The sequence below is a fragment of the Aethalodelphis obliquidens genome, unplaced genomic scaffold (assembly GCF_003676395.1).
Source record: "Aethalodelphis obliquidens isolate GAN/ISIS:26980383/991018 unplaced genomic scaffold, ASM367639v1 scaffold43, whole genome shotgun sequence".
Taxonomy (NCBI): Eukaryota; Metazoa; Chordata; class Mammalia; order Artiodactyla; family Delphinidae; genus Aethalodelphis; species Aethalodelphis obliquidens.
The window spans coordinates 12,621,486-12,633,955 of NW_020837987.1; the positions used below are offsets into that span (position 1 = coordinate 12,621,486).

Below are 12,470 nucleotides of genomic sequence, written 5' to 3' on the forward strand. Positions count from 1 at the left end.
GTACCCTGTCCTTTCAAGATCTGGTCTCCAGTTGGCACCATTTCTGAAGCTTCAATAAGCCACAATTCTAGAGGGCCTTCTGCTTTTGAGGGCCATTTCCTTTTAGGTAATGAGGAAAATGAAAATGTCAGCGAATCCCAGGGAGCAAGATTTCTCCATGCTTTTTCAGTGTCAAACTACAACGTTGTCCACCAAGAGCTTCTGACATTCTAGATGACACTTGGACTTAATATTTAATTGTTGATTAGGGTCCAGACTCAGTAAAGTTATGGAAGATTCTCATGTTTCAAAGTGATTTTTTTCTGCCAGAAAAGACAGCCCTGAAAGACATTAACCAGTTTTGTATCAAACTTTCCAACTTAATTCCGGCATTTTTTCCCCCACTGTCTGTACATATTCATATCTCATGTCCTCCCTTGAACCAGCTTTATTTTTCTGCTAGTTCCCCCATTGATGAGTTAGGTAACATCTTTGATATGTGCTCACCATGGTTTTGTGTGAGGGTGATGTTTTTAACTTTAAAAAATTTATACTGTGGGGTTTCCTGGTGGCGCAGTGGTTGAGAGTTCGCCTGCCGATGCGGGGGACACGTGTTCGTGCCCCGGTCCGGGAAGATCCCACATGACGCGGAGTGGCTGGGCCCGTGAGCCATGGCCGCTGAGCCTGTGCTCCGCAGCGGGAGGGGCCACAACAGTGAGAGGCCTGCGTACCGCAAAAAAAAAAAAATTTATACTGTGAAAACAGATAGTAAAGTTCAGGGATGGTGATGCTGGCAGCAATAGGGCAGAGGCCAAAAAAAAAAGTTTCCAACAGTGATGACAATCATTATTGCAATGAAGGGGAATTGATGACCCTTCCAGTTGGAAAGGATCCAAGGTAAACAACCTGCCACCAGTGGCTGGTAAGTGTGAGAACTTTTCACAGAACTACCTGTGCCTTGAGGACCAGCTTGGGTTCAGTCCCCAATATAACACTTCCACTAGATGCTGGGCCTGCCCACTTCATCTCTTGGTGCCTCAGATAATGCACCATCACCTGGGATTCTGTGGCCAGTCAGTGGTCTTCACAGAACCCATGAATATGCCAAGAGCTGATTATTAGTACTAGAAGAATCAATCACCAGACAGATCATGGCTTTTTATAAAACCCCAAGGTTTATTTCTCCTTGAGGCTTACCAGAGGCCCACAGACTACCCTTATTTTTATTTGTTTTTATTACTTTATTGAAGACTAGCATACATACAGAAAAAATATAATCACGAGTATTGTGAAAATTAATAAACAGAAACCTCACTTAAGATGGAGTCAGTGACTTCCCTGGTGGCGCAGTGGTTAAGAATCCGCCTGCAATGCAGGGGACATGGGTTCGAGCCCTGGTCCGGGAAGATCCCACGTGACGCGGAGCAACTAAGCCCATGCATCACAACTACTAAGCTCGCGTACCACAACTACTGAAGCCCACGTGCCTAGAGCCCGTGCTCTGCAGCAAGAGACGTCGCCGCAATGAGAAGTCCGCGCACCGCAACGAAAAGCAGCGCCCCCGCTCGCCACAACTAGAGAAAGCCCAGGGCAGCAAGGAAGACCCAACGCAGCCAAAAATAAATAAATAAATAAATTTATAAAACAAAAGAAAAGATGGAGTCAAGAGGCCAGAAGGGGGAGCTCTCATGCCCTGCTCCTTGATGCCAATTGTGTACCCCACGGAAAGAAACTACCTTGCACTCCCAAACAGGAGGGGCAACCGCTTTACTATACCAAAGGAAGAATTTCTCCTCACTTAGCAACAGCCCAGCCAATGAGAAGTCATTGCCACCCCTGAACTCCTACTTTCCTCCAACGAACTTTCATGTAGAATAGCCCCTCCCAACTCCCCCCTTTTCCTTATAAAAGCAGACTCCCTTCCTTTGCTCTCTGGGCTTGCCTGTAGTTCCTCATAGACTGTGAGACCTGAATTGCAATTCTTCTGTTCCTGGATAAACCCATTTTGGTGATAAAATAACCCGGTGTTTTATTGGTTTTAGTTCAGCATTATACAGCTTGATAGGTTTACATAAAGTCAATATGCCATGTAATCAGCACCTAAATCAAGAAACAGAAAATTATTTTTTAAAAAGGGGGTAGGGTGGAGAAAACAAACAAACAAAAAGAAAACGGGAAAATGATAAGCCAATCCAGAGCCTCCTCCTGTCCCCATCTAGTCACTACCTCTTCCCAGGGTAATAACCCTTCTGACTTCTAACCTATGCTCTTTGGAATCTGGCTTCCTTTACTCAACATTAGATTTGTGACATATAGTTGAAGTTCATTCATTCTCATTTCTGTGTAGTATTGCACAGTGTGACTAAACGAGGTATTGGTGCTAATGTGGAGCAACCAGAACTCTCCTACACTGCTGATAGGACTATAAATTGGACTAACCATGTGTATTGTGATTTATATTAAGAAATACATATTTGGTCTTTGTCCCTGTACCTTGCACTGAGCTCCTAAAGCCCTAGAACTTTCCTAAGTGATAAGAGCTATAGATAAAGGTGCCTTTTCTTATTCATACAAGCCCCTTTCAACCACACCTGAGTTTATGTTAATGAGGTGACTTTTGGAAAGCCACAAAGCTGGTTGCCAGGGGAACCAATCAGGAGATTAGAGCTTTGCAACTTTTAGTCCTACTCTCCAACCCCTAGGAGAAAGGAGAAGGGCTGGAGATTAGCTTAATCACCAATGGCCAATGATCTAATCAATCGTGCCTATATAGTGACACCTCCCTAAAAATCCCTGAGCTATGGGGTTTGGAGAACTTCTGGGTTGGTGAATAAGAAAACATCCATGTTCCAAGAAGGTGGTACACTCCACACTCCAAGGGGAAGGAAGCTTCTGTGTTGTGGGGTTTTTTGTTTGTTTGTTGGCCTCTCCACATGGCTTGAGGGATCTTAGTTCCCCAAACAGGGATTAAAGATTGAACCCGCACCCTGGGCAGTGAAAGCGTGGAGTCCTAACCACTGGACCACCAGGGAATTCCCGAAGCTTCTGTGTTCTGTGCTCTGGATCCTTCTGGACCTTGCCCTATGCATCCCTTCATCTACCTGTTCTGTTAGCATTCTTTCATATCCTTTGTAATAAACTGGTAATCTTCTAAGTAAACTGCTTTCCTGAGTTCTGTGAGCCACTCTAGCAAATTAATTGAACTGCAAGAAGGGATTGTGGGAACCTCCAATCTGTAGGTACTTGCCAACTTCACTTGAAGTTGCAGGTGGGCCATCTCCTGGAACTGAGCCTGTTAGGGAATCGTTGACCGAAACCACCCGCCTTGGCTAGACATGATGATAACCTCCTGCATGAGCTGTTTCGCAGCAAGTGGTCCCAATAAGGCTCAGGGTGCTGCCACCGAAAACGAACTGGGAGAATGCGGGAGGGGCCCAAAGGAGGGAGGACACGCCAGCCCACAGTATGTCTTGTAAAACTAACCCAGAAGAATTCAGGAGGGGCCAAAAGGAGGAGGGAGGAGATGATATGTCCTGCCAGCCTCCCAGAAAGCCTCACGCTGGAATCCATCTTGGCTGAGAGATGCGTGCGCCTCCAGGAAGGATCCTAAGTCAGAATAATTGGCCAGAGACAACCGGAAACTAACCCCGTCACTGTAAAACTTGAGACTGCGAACCATGTGACAGAGCAGTTCTGCCGGGTTCCCTTACCCTGCTGCTCTCCACCCAGGTGCCCCTTCCCAATAAAGCCTTTTGCTTTGTCAGCACGTGTGTCTCCTCGGACAATTCATTTCCAAGTGTTAGACAAGAGCCCTCTCTCGGGCCCTGGAAGGGGTCCCCCTTCCTGCAACAAGCCCTTAACTTGCAGGATCTCATGCTAACTCCAGCTAATGTCAGAACTGAATTGAAGTGTAGGACCCCATGCCAGTTGGAGAATTGCTTGGTGTGGGAAAACCTCCACGCATTTGGTGACCAAGATACAGAAGTATTCTAGTAATGGAGAAACACAGGAGTTCCCTTAGAGCCACTTTGAAAAATAGCCTGGCAGTTATCAACTACAGCTGAACGTACACCTACACCAAGATAGAGCAATTCCAACCTGTGAAATAAAATTCATGTTTTATGGCAAGATAAGAAAAGTTTAAACATAAACATTTTTTTCTCTGCCCTTTGGCCTCCTCTCTCCCCTCTGCAGCGCACTGTGTATCTGCATTAGGCATCGACCAAACCTCCCCCATTGGCAGAAATACCTGCTCTACCATAAAGAGAAACATTCTCCAGGCATCAACAAGACAACTCCTTAAAAGATAGCATTCCTTCTGGATCTTGTAAGGGGACACAGGACCCATCACTTTGTACTCACAGATCTGGATTGTGCAAACTATCTATGTCATTTAATGTACAGCCTTCTGTCTCAAAAACCTATATAACTGTGCTTTGACCTGTAATGGGTGGAACGGTTCTCAGAGCTTTCTGAGAGGCTGTTCCCAGGTTATAATCTTCCATTTGGCTCAAATAAAATTTTCCATTTCTTTCCTAGATCAACTGATTAATTTTTTTCGTTGACAAACCCCAAAGTATATATCCAACAAGTGCATACAGAAGGTACAAACAAGATTAGGGTTAGTAGATGCAAACTATTACATATAGAATGGATGGACAATAAGGTCCTACGGTATAGCACAGGGAACTATATTCAGTGCGATAAACCATAATGAAAAACATGTAAAACTGAGAATATAAAAAGAATATATAGGGCTTCCCTGGTGGCGCAGTGGTTAAGAGTTCGCTTGCCAAGGCAGGGCACATGGGTTCGAGGCCTGGTCTGGGAAGATCCCACATGCTGCGGAGCAACTAAGCCCCTGCGCCACAGCTACTGAGCCCGCGTGCCACAACTACTGAAGCCCTTGCGCCTAGAGCTGGTGCTCCGCAATAAGAGAAGCCACCGCATAGAGAGGTCCATGCACTGCCACAAAGAGTAGCCCCCGTTCGCGGGAATTAAAGAAAGCGCGTGTGCAGCAAAGACCCAACGCAGCCAAAACTAAAATAAATAAATAAAAATTTTAAAAAAAGAACATATATATAAAACAGTCACTTTGCTGTCCAGCAGAAATTAACACAACATTGTAAATCAACTATACTTCAATTAAAAAAAATTTTTTTTAAAAGGTACAAACAAGAATGCTCACAGCAGCACTATTCGAAAGAACCCCTAACTGGAAACTTCCTAAATGCACATCAATAGTAAACCAGACAAACTGTAGTGTAGTCACCACTTTTGAGAGCCCCTGGATCACTGCATTATAAGACCCAAATGGCAGAGTCCTCTGCACTTGTAGGGACCTAGGGCAGGCCATCCCAAAATATACCTCAACGGCATATTGATAATTTCGAATGAAAGTTACTGAAAAAATGACTGATACAAGAGGGACACTTTGACCTTCCTCTCTGTCTCCCTGAAAACAGGAAATATATCTCCCATGTGAAAGGTGTCTTCCCTGTACTGAGAGGTAGAAAGACTCCCTTATCACCAGAGACAGGGAATTCAGGGCCAAGAAGGCTATATAAACAATATAAACAGTTACTTCTTTACTAATTTACTACCCAAGCCCAAACTTTGCTTAAATTCCTTAGTAATGAAGCACCCAAACGTAAGTTTCTTTGTTTTGTCAATTACTCTCCAATTTATTATTTCTTTGTCTGAAAGAAACAATTTTTGTCTAGAAGTTGCCTGTTTTGGCCACTTCTTAGGTTCCATTTCTATGAGACCTCCATGGGCAAGGATTAAAATGTGTCTCTTTTTCTCCTGTTAATCTGTCTTGTGTCAATTTTATTACTAATCCAGCCACAAGAACTCAAGAGGGGTGAAAAGAGAAATTTCCCCTCTCCGATACACTATATCTTGGACCAGCTAGAGAACCTCCTCTTGCATGGGGCCCAGAAGCTTTAGAGTTTTCTTTGCTGATGAGTGAGAGCAAGTCTCCCAACCGTGAAGCAAATTGCCTCCAGCACTCCAAGAGGGCCTCCAATCATTTTGGCTTTTTTGTAGTGCGTGGGCGGGGGAGACACAAGTTTCAGCAACTCGCCTTTTGTTTTGGAAAAAATATTGCATTCCAACATACCTCTTCTTTTGGATCTCCAAAACATCTTTGAGCAGGCAGGTTCCTGTATTTTTCTGAGACAGAACCTTCTGTAATGCCCATAAGTCTGAACAATGCCTCCACGGCACACGTTTCATTGTACTCTTGGAACATCATAATTCTGGCAAAAGATTTGTTTTTTCTAGTTCCTGGGGTGGCTCTAGGATGGGTTCTTTGCGCCACGGATGAGCAGTCCTTTAGAGAGAAGACACATCACACGGCGTAGAACCAGCACCAGCAGCTGGCTCCAACCTCTGGAAACCCTGGGGAAAAAAGGAGACCATTGGCCAAAGAGAGACATTACGGTGTGTTGGATCCTACTGATTGCCAACCCGATAGCTATTTCCACCTCTTTCTTGCTAATCCAACCTTGGATTTATTGGGGAGGTCGGAGGTAAAGAGGTCCAGTTTAGATGATCCTTGGTCTACCTAATTCTTAAGGTGATGATGTCGCCCCCTAGAGGACATTTTGAAAATTATGGAGGGAAATTATTTTTGGTCGTCAACTGATTCTCAGGGGGACAATATTGCTCCCTTGGGGATGTTTTGGAAATTTGCGTGAACTTTTGGGACATCACAATAATGAGGAGGTTGTTACCTACCGGCACTAGAGGATAGGGAGTGGGGATGATAGGATGTCCTGCGACATTACGTTGGTAATGAATGATTACCTAATGAACGCAGTTAACGATAGTTCATAAATAATGGAAAGAACAGTTTACACTAAGGTATATTAAGCTGTCATGCTGAACTTTTCCAGTTCTTTTGGAATTGTGTGCATAGCAAAGTCATGGTAGACTCCTGGAAATTTACAAAATGTATACCACTATGTTTGGGGTAATAAAAATGTTTTGGAACTTGATAGAGATGGTGGTTGCCAATGGTGGCTGTACTAAATGCCACTGAACTGGTCACTTTCAAATGGTTAATTTTAGGGACTTCCCTCGCAGTCCAGTGGTTAAGGCTCTGGGCTTCCACTGCAAGGGGCACGGGTTCGATCCCTGGTTAGGAAAATAAGATCCTGCATGATGTGACGCAGCCAAAAAATAAAATAAAATGGCTAATTTTATGTTATGTGAATTTCACTTCTGTAAAAAAAAAGTTTAAAAATATATAAATTTGAGAATATATCATTACATTGAAATTTCTCTATAAGCTTTAGAAATGTATAAGGGGAAAGAGGGAAAGGGGACACTTTTAGATGTTGAATGAGTCTAGAAGTGCAGAGAAAATAATTTATAGAGCAGTTAGCTTTACTTTTCAGGGCTCTTTTTAACAAAGTGATCATTTGACAAGAGTTACTAAATACTCACAGGTAAAGGCTCAGATCACTCCCTAACCAAATGCAAATGAGTACATGCCATGGAAATTAAGGTCAATTTCAAGGTCAACATATTAACAAATAAATCATTCAACGCTAATGATCTGTTTTCGCTCTTCAAAAGAGATTGACTCCTTTATTTTCCTTTCTATGATCCGTTTACATTTCTCTTTAATAATATAAGGCAACTCAGCAAAAGTGTTTATTTCCAAAGTCTTATCCAAAAGATACTTGATATAGCCCTCTGCTGCCCAGTCATTCCATGACTTCTAAAAGTCTTTCCTGCACAGAGATTATTTGATCCTGTCATTGGATCATTTGATCCTGTGATTGGAAATAGTAGCACGGCATAGTTCGATAGCTTTAGATTCAGAACTTTAAAAAAAGTTAAAAAAAAAAACAACCTTTTTATTATGGAAAAATGCAAAGATACACAAAAATAAAGGGAAGAGTAAAATGAACCCTCATGTACCCATCATCCAACTTCAACAATTATAAACTCATAGCCAGATAACCAACAAGGACCTACTGTATAGCACAGGAACTATACTCAATATTTTATAATAACTTATAAGGGAAAAGAATCTGCAAAAAATAGATATATATGTATGTAAGCCCATGAACAGGGTGGAAGTGGCCTGCTCTTTCCTGACTTAGCTCAGAAGTTAAGCAGTGTCCCTTTTGCCACATTCTATTGGTCAAACAGTCGCCAAATCCAGTCCAGTTTCAAGGAAGGAAACATAGACCTCCCACCCCTTCAATGGAAGTAGTGTCAAAGGGATGTTGCGAGAAGAGTATGTAGGATGAGAGATATTATTGTACCCATCTTTGCAAAATACCATCAGCCACAGTGATGATCAAGACAACTTAGTGAGGGACTTCCCTGGTAATCTAGGGGATGCCAGTTCCACCCCTGCTTGGGAAACTAAGATCTCACATGCCACGGAGCAGCTAAGCCCGTGCACCGCAACTACTGAGCCCACGTGCCACAACTAGAGAGCCGGTGTGCCTCAAACACAGGGCCCATGCACTCTGGAGCCTGTGTGCCACAATTAGAAAGAAGCCTGCATGCCGCAACTAAGACCGGACGCAGCCAAAAATAATAAATAAATAAATACTGATTTTTAAAAAAAGAGAACTTAGTGAATCCCCTTTTCGCCATAATTTTTTCCCTAGTTGACATCATTTAACGCTGGGGAATATTTGGAGTTAAATATAGAAATGTTCAAGTGACCCAGACCTCAGGAATGAATTTTTTAAAATTTATTTATTTATTTATTTTTGGTTGCATTGGGTCTTCATTGCTGTGCACAGGCTTTCTCTAGTTGTGGCTGAGTGGGGGCTACTCTTTGTTGCAGTACGCCGGCTTCTCATTGTGGTGGCTTCTCTTTTTGCGGAGCATGGGCTCAAGGCATGCGGGCTCAGTAGTTGCAGCACACAGGCTCAGTAGTTGTGGCTCATGGGCTCTAGAGCACAGGCTCAGTAGTTGTGGCACATGGGCTTAGCTGCTCCGTGGCACGTGGGATCTTCCCGGACCAGGGCTCAAACCTGTGTCCCCTGCATTGGCAGACGGATTCTTAACCACTGCGCCACCAGGGAAGTCCCAGGAACGAATCTTTTGGTTTAAGGAATTTGTGCATATTTGGCTTTTCATGTACCAGAAATGTTTAAGAGAATCTGGCCTTCCAGAGTTTCCTGGTGAGATCTGTAGTTCTCAAAAAAAATTCTCAAAACTTTTCCCTGCATTTATTTAAAGACCTGGGATGACTAACTCTAAAATAGTTTAGCAAAATAAAAATTATATATATATATATATAAAATGTGTGTGTGCGTGTGAGAGAGAGAATAAATGTGTCAAAACTTAAAATTAATGAATCTAGATAAAGTTATGTAAATATTCATTGGACTGTTTCTTGTTTTTATAAATTTATTTTATTTTTATTTGTTTTTGGCTGCATTGGGTCTTTGTTGCTGTGCATGGGCTTTCTCTAGTTGTGGCGAGCAGGGGCTCGTCTTCATTGCAGTGCGTGGGCTTCTCATTGCAGTGGCTTCTCTTGTTGCGGAGCATGGGTTCTAGGCATGTGGGCTTCAGTAGTTGTGGCGCGTGGGCTTAGTTGCTCTGCGGCATGTGGGATCTTCCCGGACCAGGTCTCAAACCCGTGTCCCCTGTGTTGGCAGGCGGATTCTTAACCACTGTGCCACCAGGGAAGCCCTGGACCTACTTTGTGTAAGCTTGAAGATCTTTTTTTTTTTTTTTTTTTTTTTTAAGCTTGAAGATCCAAGTTTTTTTAATTGGTTAACTTTCTCTTTTTTTTTTTTTTTTTTTTTGCGGTACGCGGGCCTCTCACTGTTGTGGCCTCTCCCGTTGAGGAGCACAGGCTCCGGACTCGCAGGCTCAGCGGCCATGGCTCACGGGCCCAGCCGCTCCGCGGCATATGGGATCTTCCTGGACCGGGGCATGAACCCATGTCCCCTGCATCGGCAGGCGGACTCTCAACCACTGCGCCACCAGGGAAGCCTGGTTAACTTCATCTTTGATTTATTGGTGTCACTTTTTCCCTTCATTAGAATTAAAAATTAACTATAATGATACAAACATATCAGTTATATAAGTCAATATCATAAACCATAACTAATTATGAAGATACAGTATACTATAACTCATAGGACAAAAAAGGGCCTATTAAAAGTCCCAAATATAAAAATTTTTGACAGAATAAAATAAAATTAAAATTATCAAATGGCTCTTCTCATTCTGTCCCTGAACTTCAAACCATCTGCACCTGCATCTCATCCTCTAGAGTAAGATAAGGGGTAAGGTCATGATTGGAGGCTGAATTGGGGGTCAGGAAGGCAGTTAGGAAAGGGCCTTTCCTAGGGGGCCCAGCAATATTTGGAAGAAACATGACAAATCTGAAGAGGCATGTGCTTCCCAAACTTGCTCATTTCAAAGACAGCCTCAAATTATTCTAAGCAAAGCAGTGCTCATTCTGGAAGAGTTGACTTGCATCTTTAGTGCTCAGGATCCTGAATTTTATTTTATTTTATTTTTTTGCTGAGCCAGTGGCTTGCAGAATCTTAGTCTCCCGACCAGGGATTGATCCTGGGCCCTCTGCAGTGAAAGCACAGAGTCCTAACCACTGGACCACCAGGGAATTCCCTAGGATCCTGAATTTTTTACATTCTCTGTTTGCCTCAAAGTACAATGATCACATATTGCAATTATCAAAAAGATTTCCAGGCTTAAAAAAAAATAAAGAGACTTCCCTAGTGGTGCAGTGGTTAAGAATCCGCCTACCAGTGCAGCGGACATGGGTTCGAGCCCTGGTCCGGGAAGATCTCACATGCCGTGGGGCTACTAAGCCCGTGCGCCACAACTACTGAGCCTGCGCTCTAGAGCCCGCGAGCCACAACTACTGAGCCCCTGTGCCACAACTACTGAAGCCCGCGCGCCTAGAGCCTGTGCTCCGCAACAAGAGGAGAAGCCCACACACCTCAACAAACAGTAGCCCCTGCTCGCTGCAACTAGAGAAAGCCCGTGTGCAGCAAGACACAACGCAGCCAAAAATAAATAAATACATAAATAAATTTATGAAAAAATAAAAAAGACCATACACAAAACTAATACAATGTTATATGTCAATTATATCTCAGTTTTTAAAAAATTCATGATCTGGTTTCTCAATGATCCCTTTGTCCCCTGGGGTCACCATGGCACAGTCACCGGACTTCTTTTCATTCCTCCAGAGTCTGTTTGGTCATTACTTCCTCTGAGAGATGTTCCCTGAAACCACAGTACAAAATACTCCCCCTAGAGGTTATATATTGCCTAGTACAGGGCTGGGCATTGAGGACATCCTCAGGGAAATGTAAATGAATAAACCTATCAGATAGACTAAATTCAGAAAAATGGAGAGTGAGTTCACATTCTCACAATATTATTTCCTGACTCCTACACTAAGCCAGACACTGTCAAAGCTCCTTCTTTTCCTTGACAGCACTTCTCAAAGTTTCTGTTTATTTTTCTGCCACTTTCAGCAGAGAAAGGAACTGAAGTCAGGGAGAGAAAGAGAATTGGGGTTGGGCAAAAACGGAGAGAATAGGAGAAGAGAGAATTGGGTGGGGAGAATATTCGGGTTATCTAATGCTCTGTAGCAAGTGATCAGCAAACTTGCGCCGCAGGGCTTTCTGGTTCTTAGTTCCCCAACCAGGGGAACTGGGGCCCAAGCAGTGAAAGCGGCCAAGTCCTAACCACTGGACCACCAGGGAATTCGCAGCAAACAATTATTTTTCTTACAGATCAGCAGTTTGGGCACGGCTTGGCAAAAATGGCTTCTCTCTCCTCCCTCTGGGGTGACTTGACTGTCTGCCAGAGGGTCTCCTTCCAAGACGGCTCACTCACGTGGCCAGCAAGATGGTGCTGGCTGTTGGCTGGGGCTGTTGGCCGGGCTGAGGGTCAGAAGCTTTGGTTCCTCTCCATGTGGACGTCTCCATAAGGTGCTTTGTCTTGTGCTAGTATGGAGGCTGGGGTTAAGAGCAAGTGTCCCAACAGAAAGTGGAAGATGACCACTTCCTTTTTTTAAAAGCAGCTTCACTGAGATATTCGCAGACCATGCAATTCAGTCGTTTAAAGTGTACAATTTGGGCTTCCCTGGTGGCGCAGTGGTTGAGAGTCTGCCTGCCGATGCAGGGGACGCAGGTTCGTGCCCCGGTCCAGGAATATCCCACATGCAGCGGAGCGGCTGGGCGCGTGAGCCATGGCCGCTGAGGCTGTGCGTCCGGAGCCTGTGCTCTGCAATGGTAGAGGCCACAAGAGTGAGAGGCCCGCGTACCTCAAAAAAAAAAAAAAAAAAAAAAGAAATGCTGTAAAGTGTACAATTCAGTCATTTTGGGTGTATTACATTATTAATTTTTTAAAAATTGTGGTAAAAATGTATAACATACAATCCACCATTTTAACCAGTTTTAAGTGAACAATTCAGTGGCATTAAGTACATTCACAGTGTCATGCAACCATCACCACTACCTACT

The 12,470-nt window shown here is 43.7% G+C and overlaps 1 long non-coding RNA gene across 1 annotated transcript; it reads right to left on the bottom strand.

Annotated features, from left to right (window-relative positions):
* Window positions 1-1,870: 1,870 nt before the first annotated feature.
* On the bottom strand, window positions 1,871-12,148 carry LOC113606077 (uncharacterized). The gene is made up of 3 exons (XR_003427446.1): window positions 11,737-12,148; window positions 6,101-6,381; window positions 1,871-2,079 (listed from the first exon to the last, which is right to left on the bottom strand). It is a non-coding gene; the product is annotated as an uncharacterized LOC113606077 (long non-coding RNA).
* Window positions 12,149-12,470: the final 322 nt, after the last annotated feature.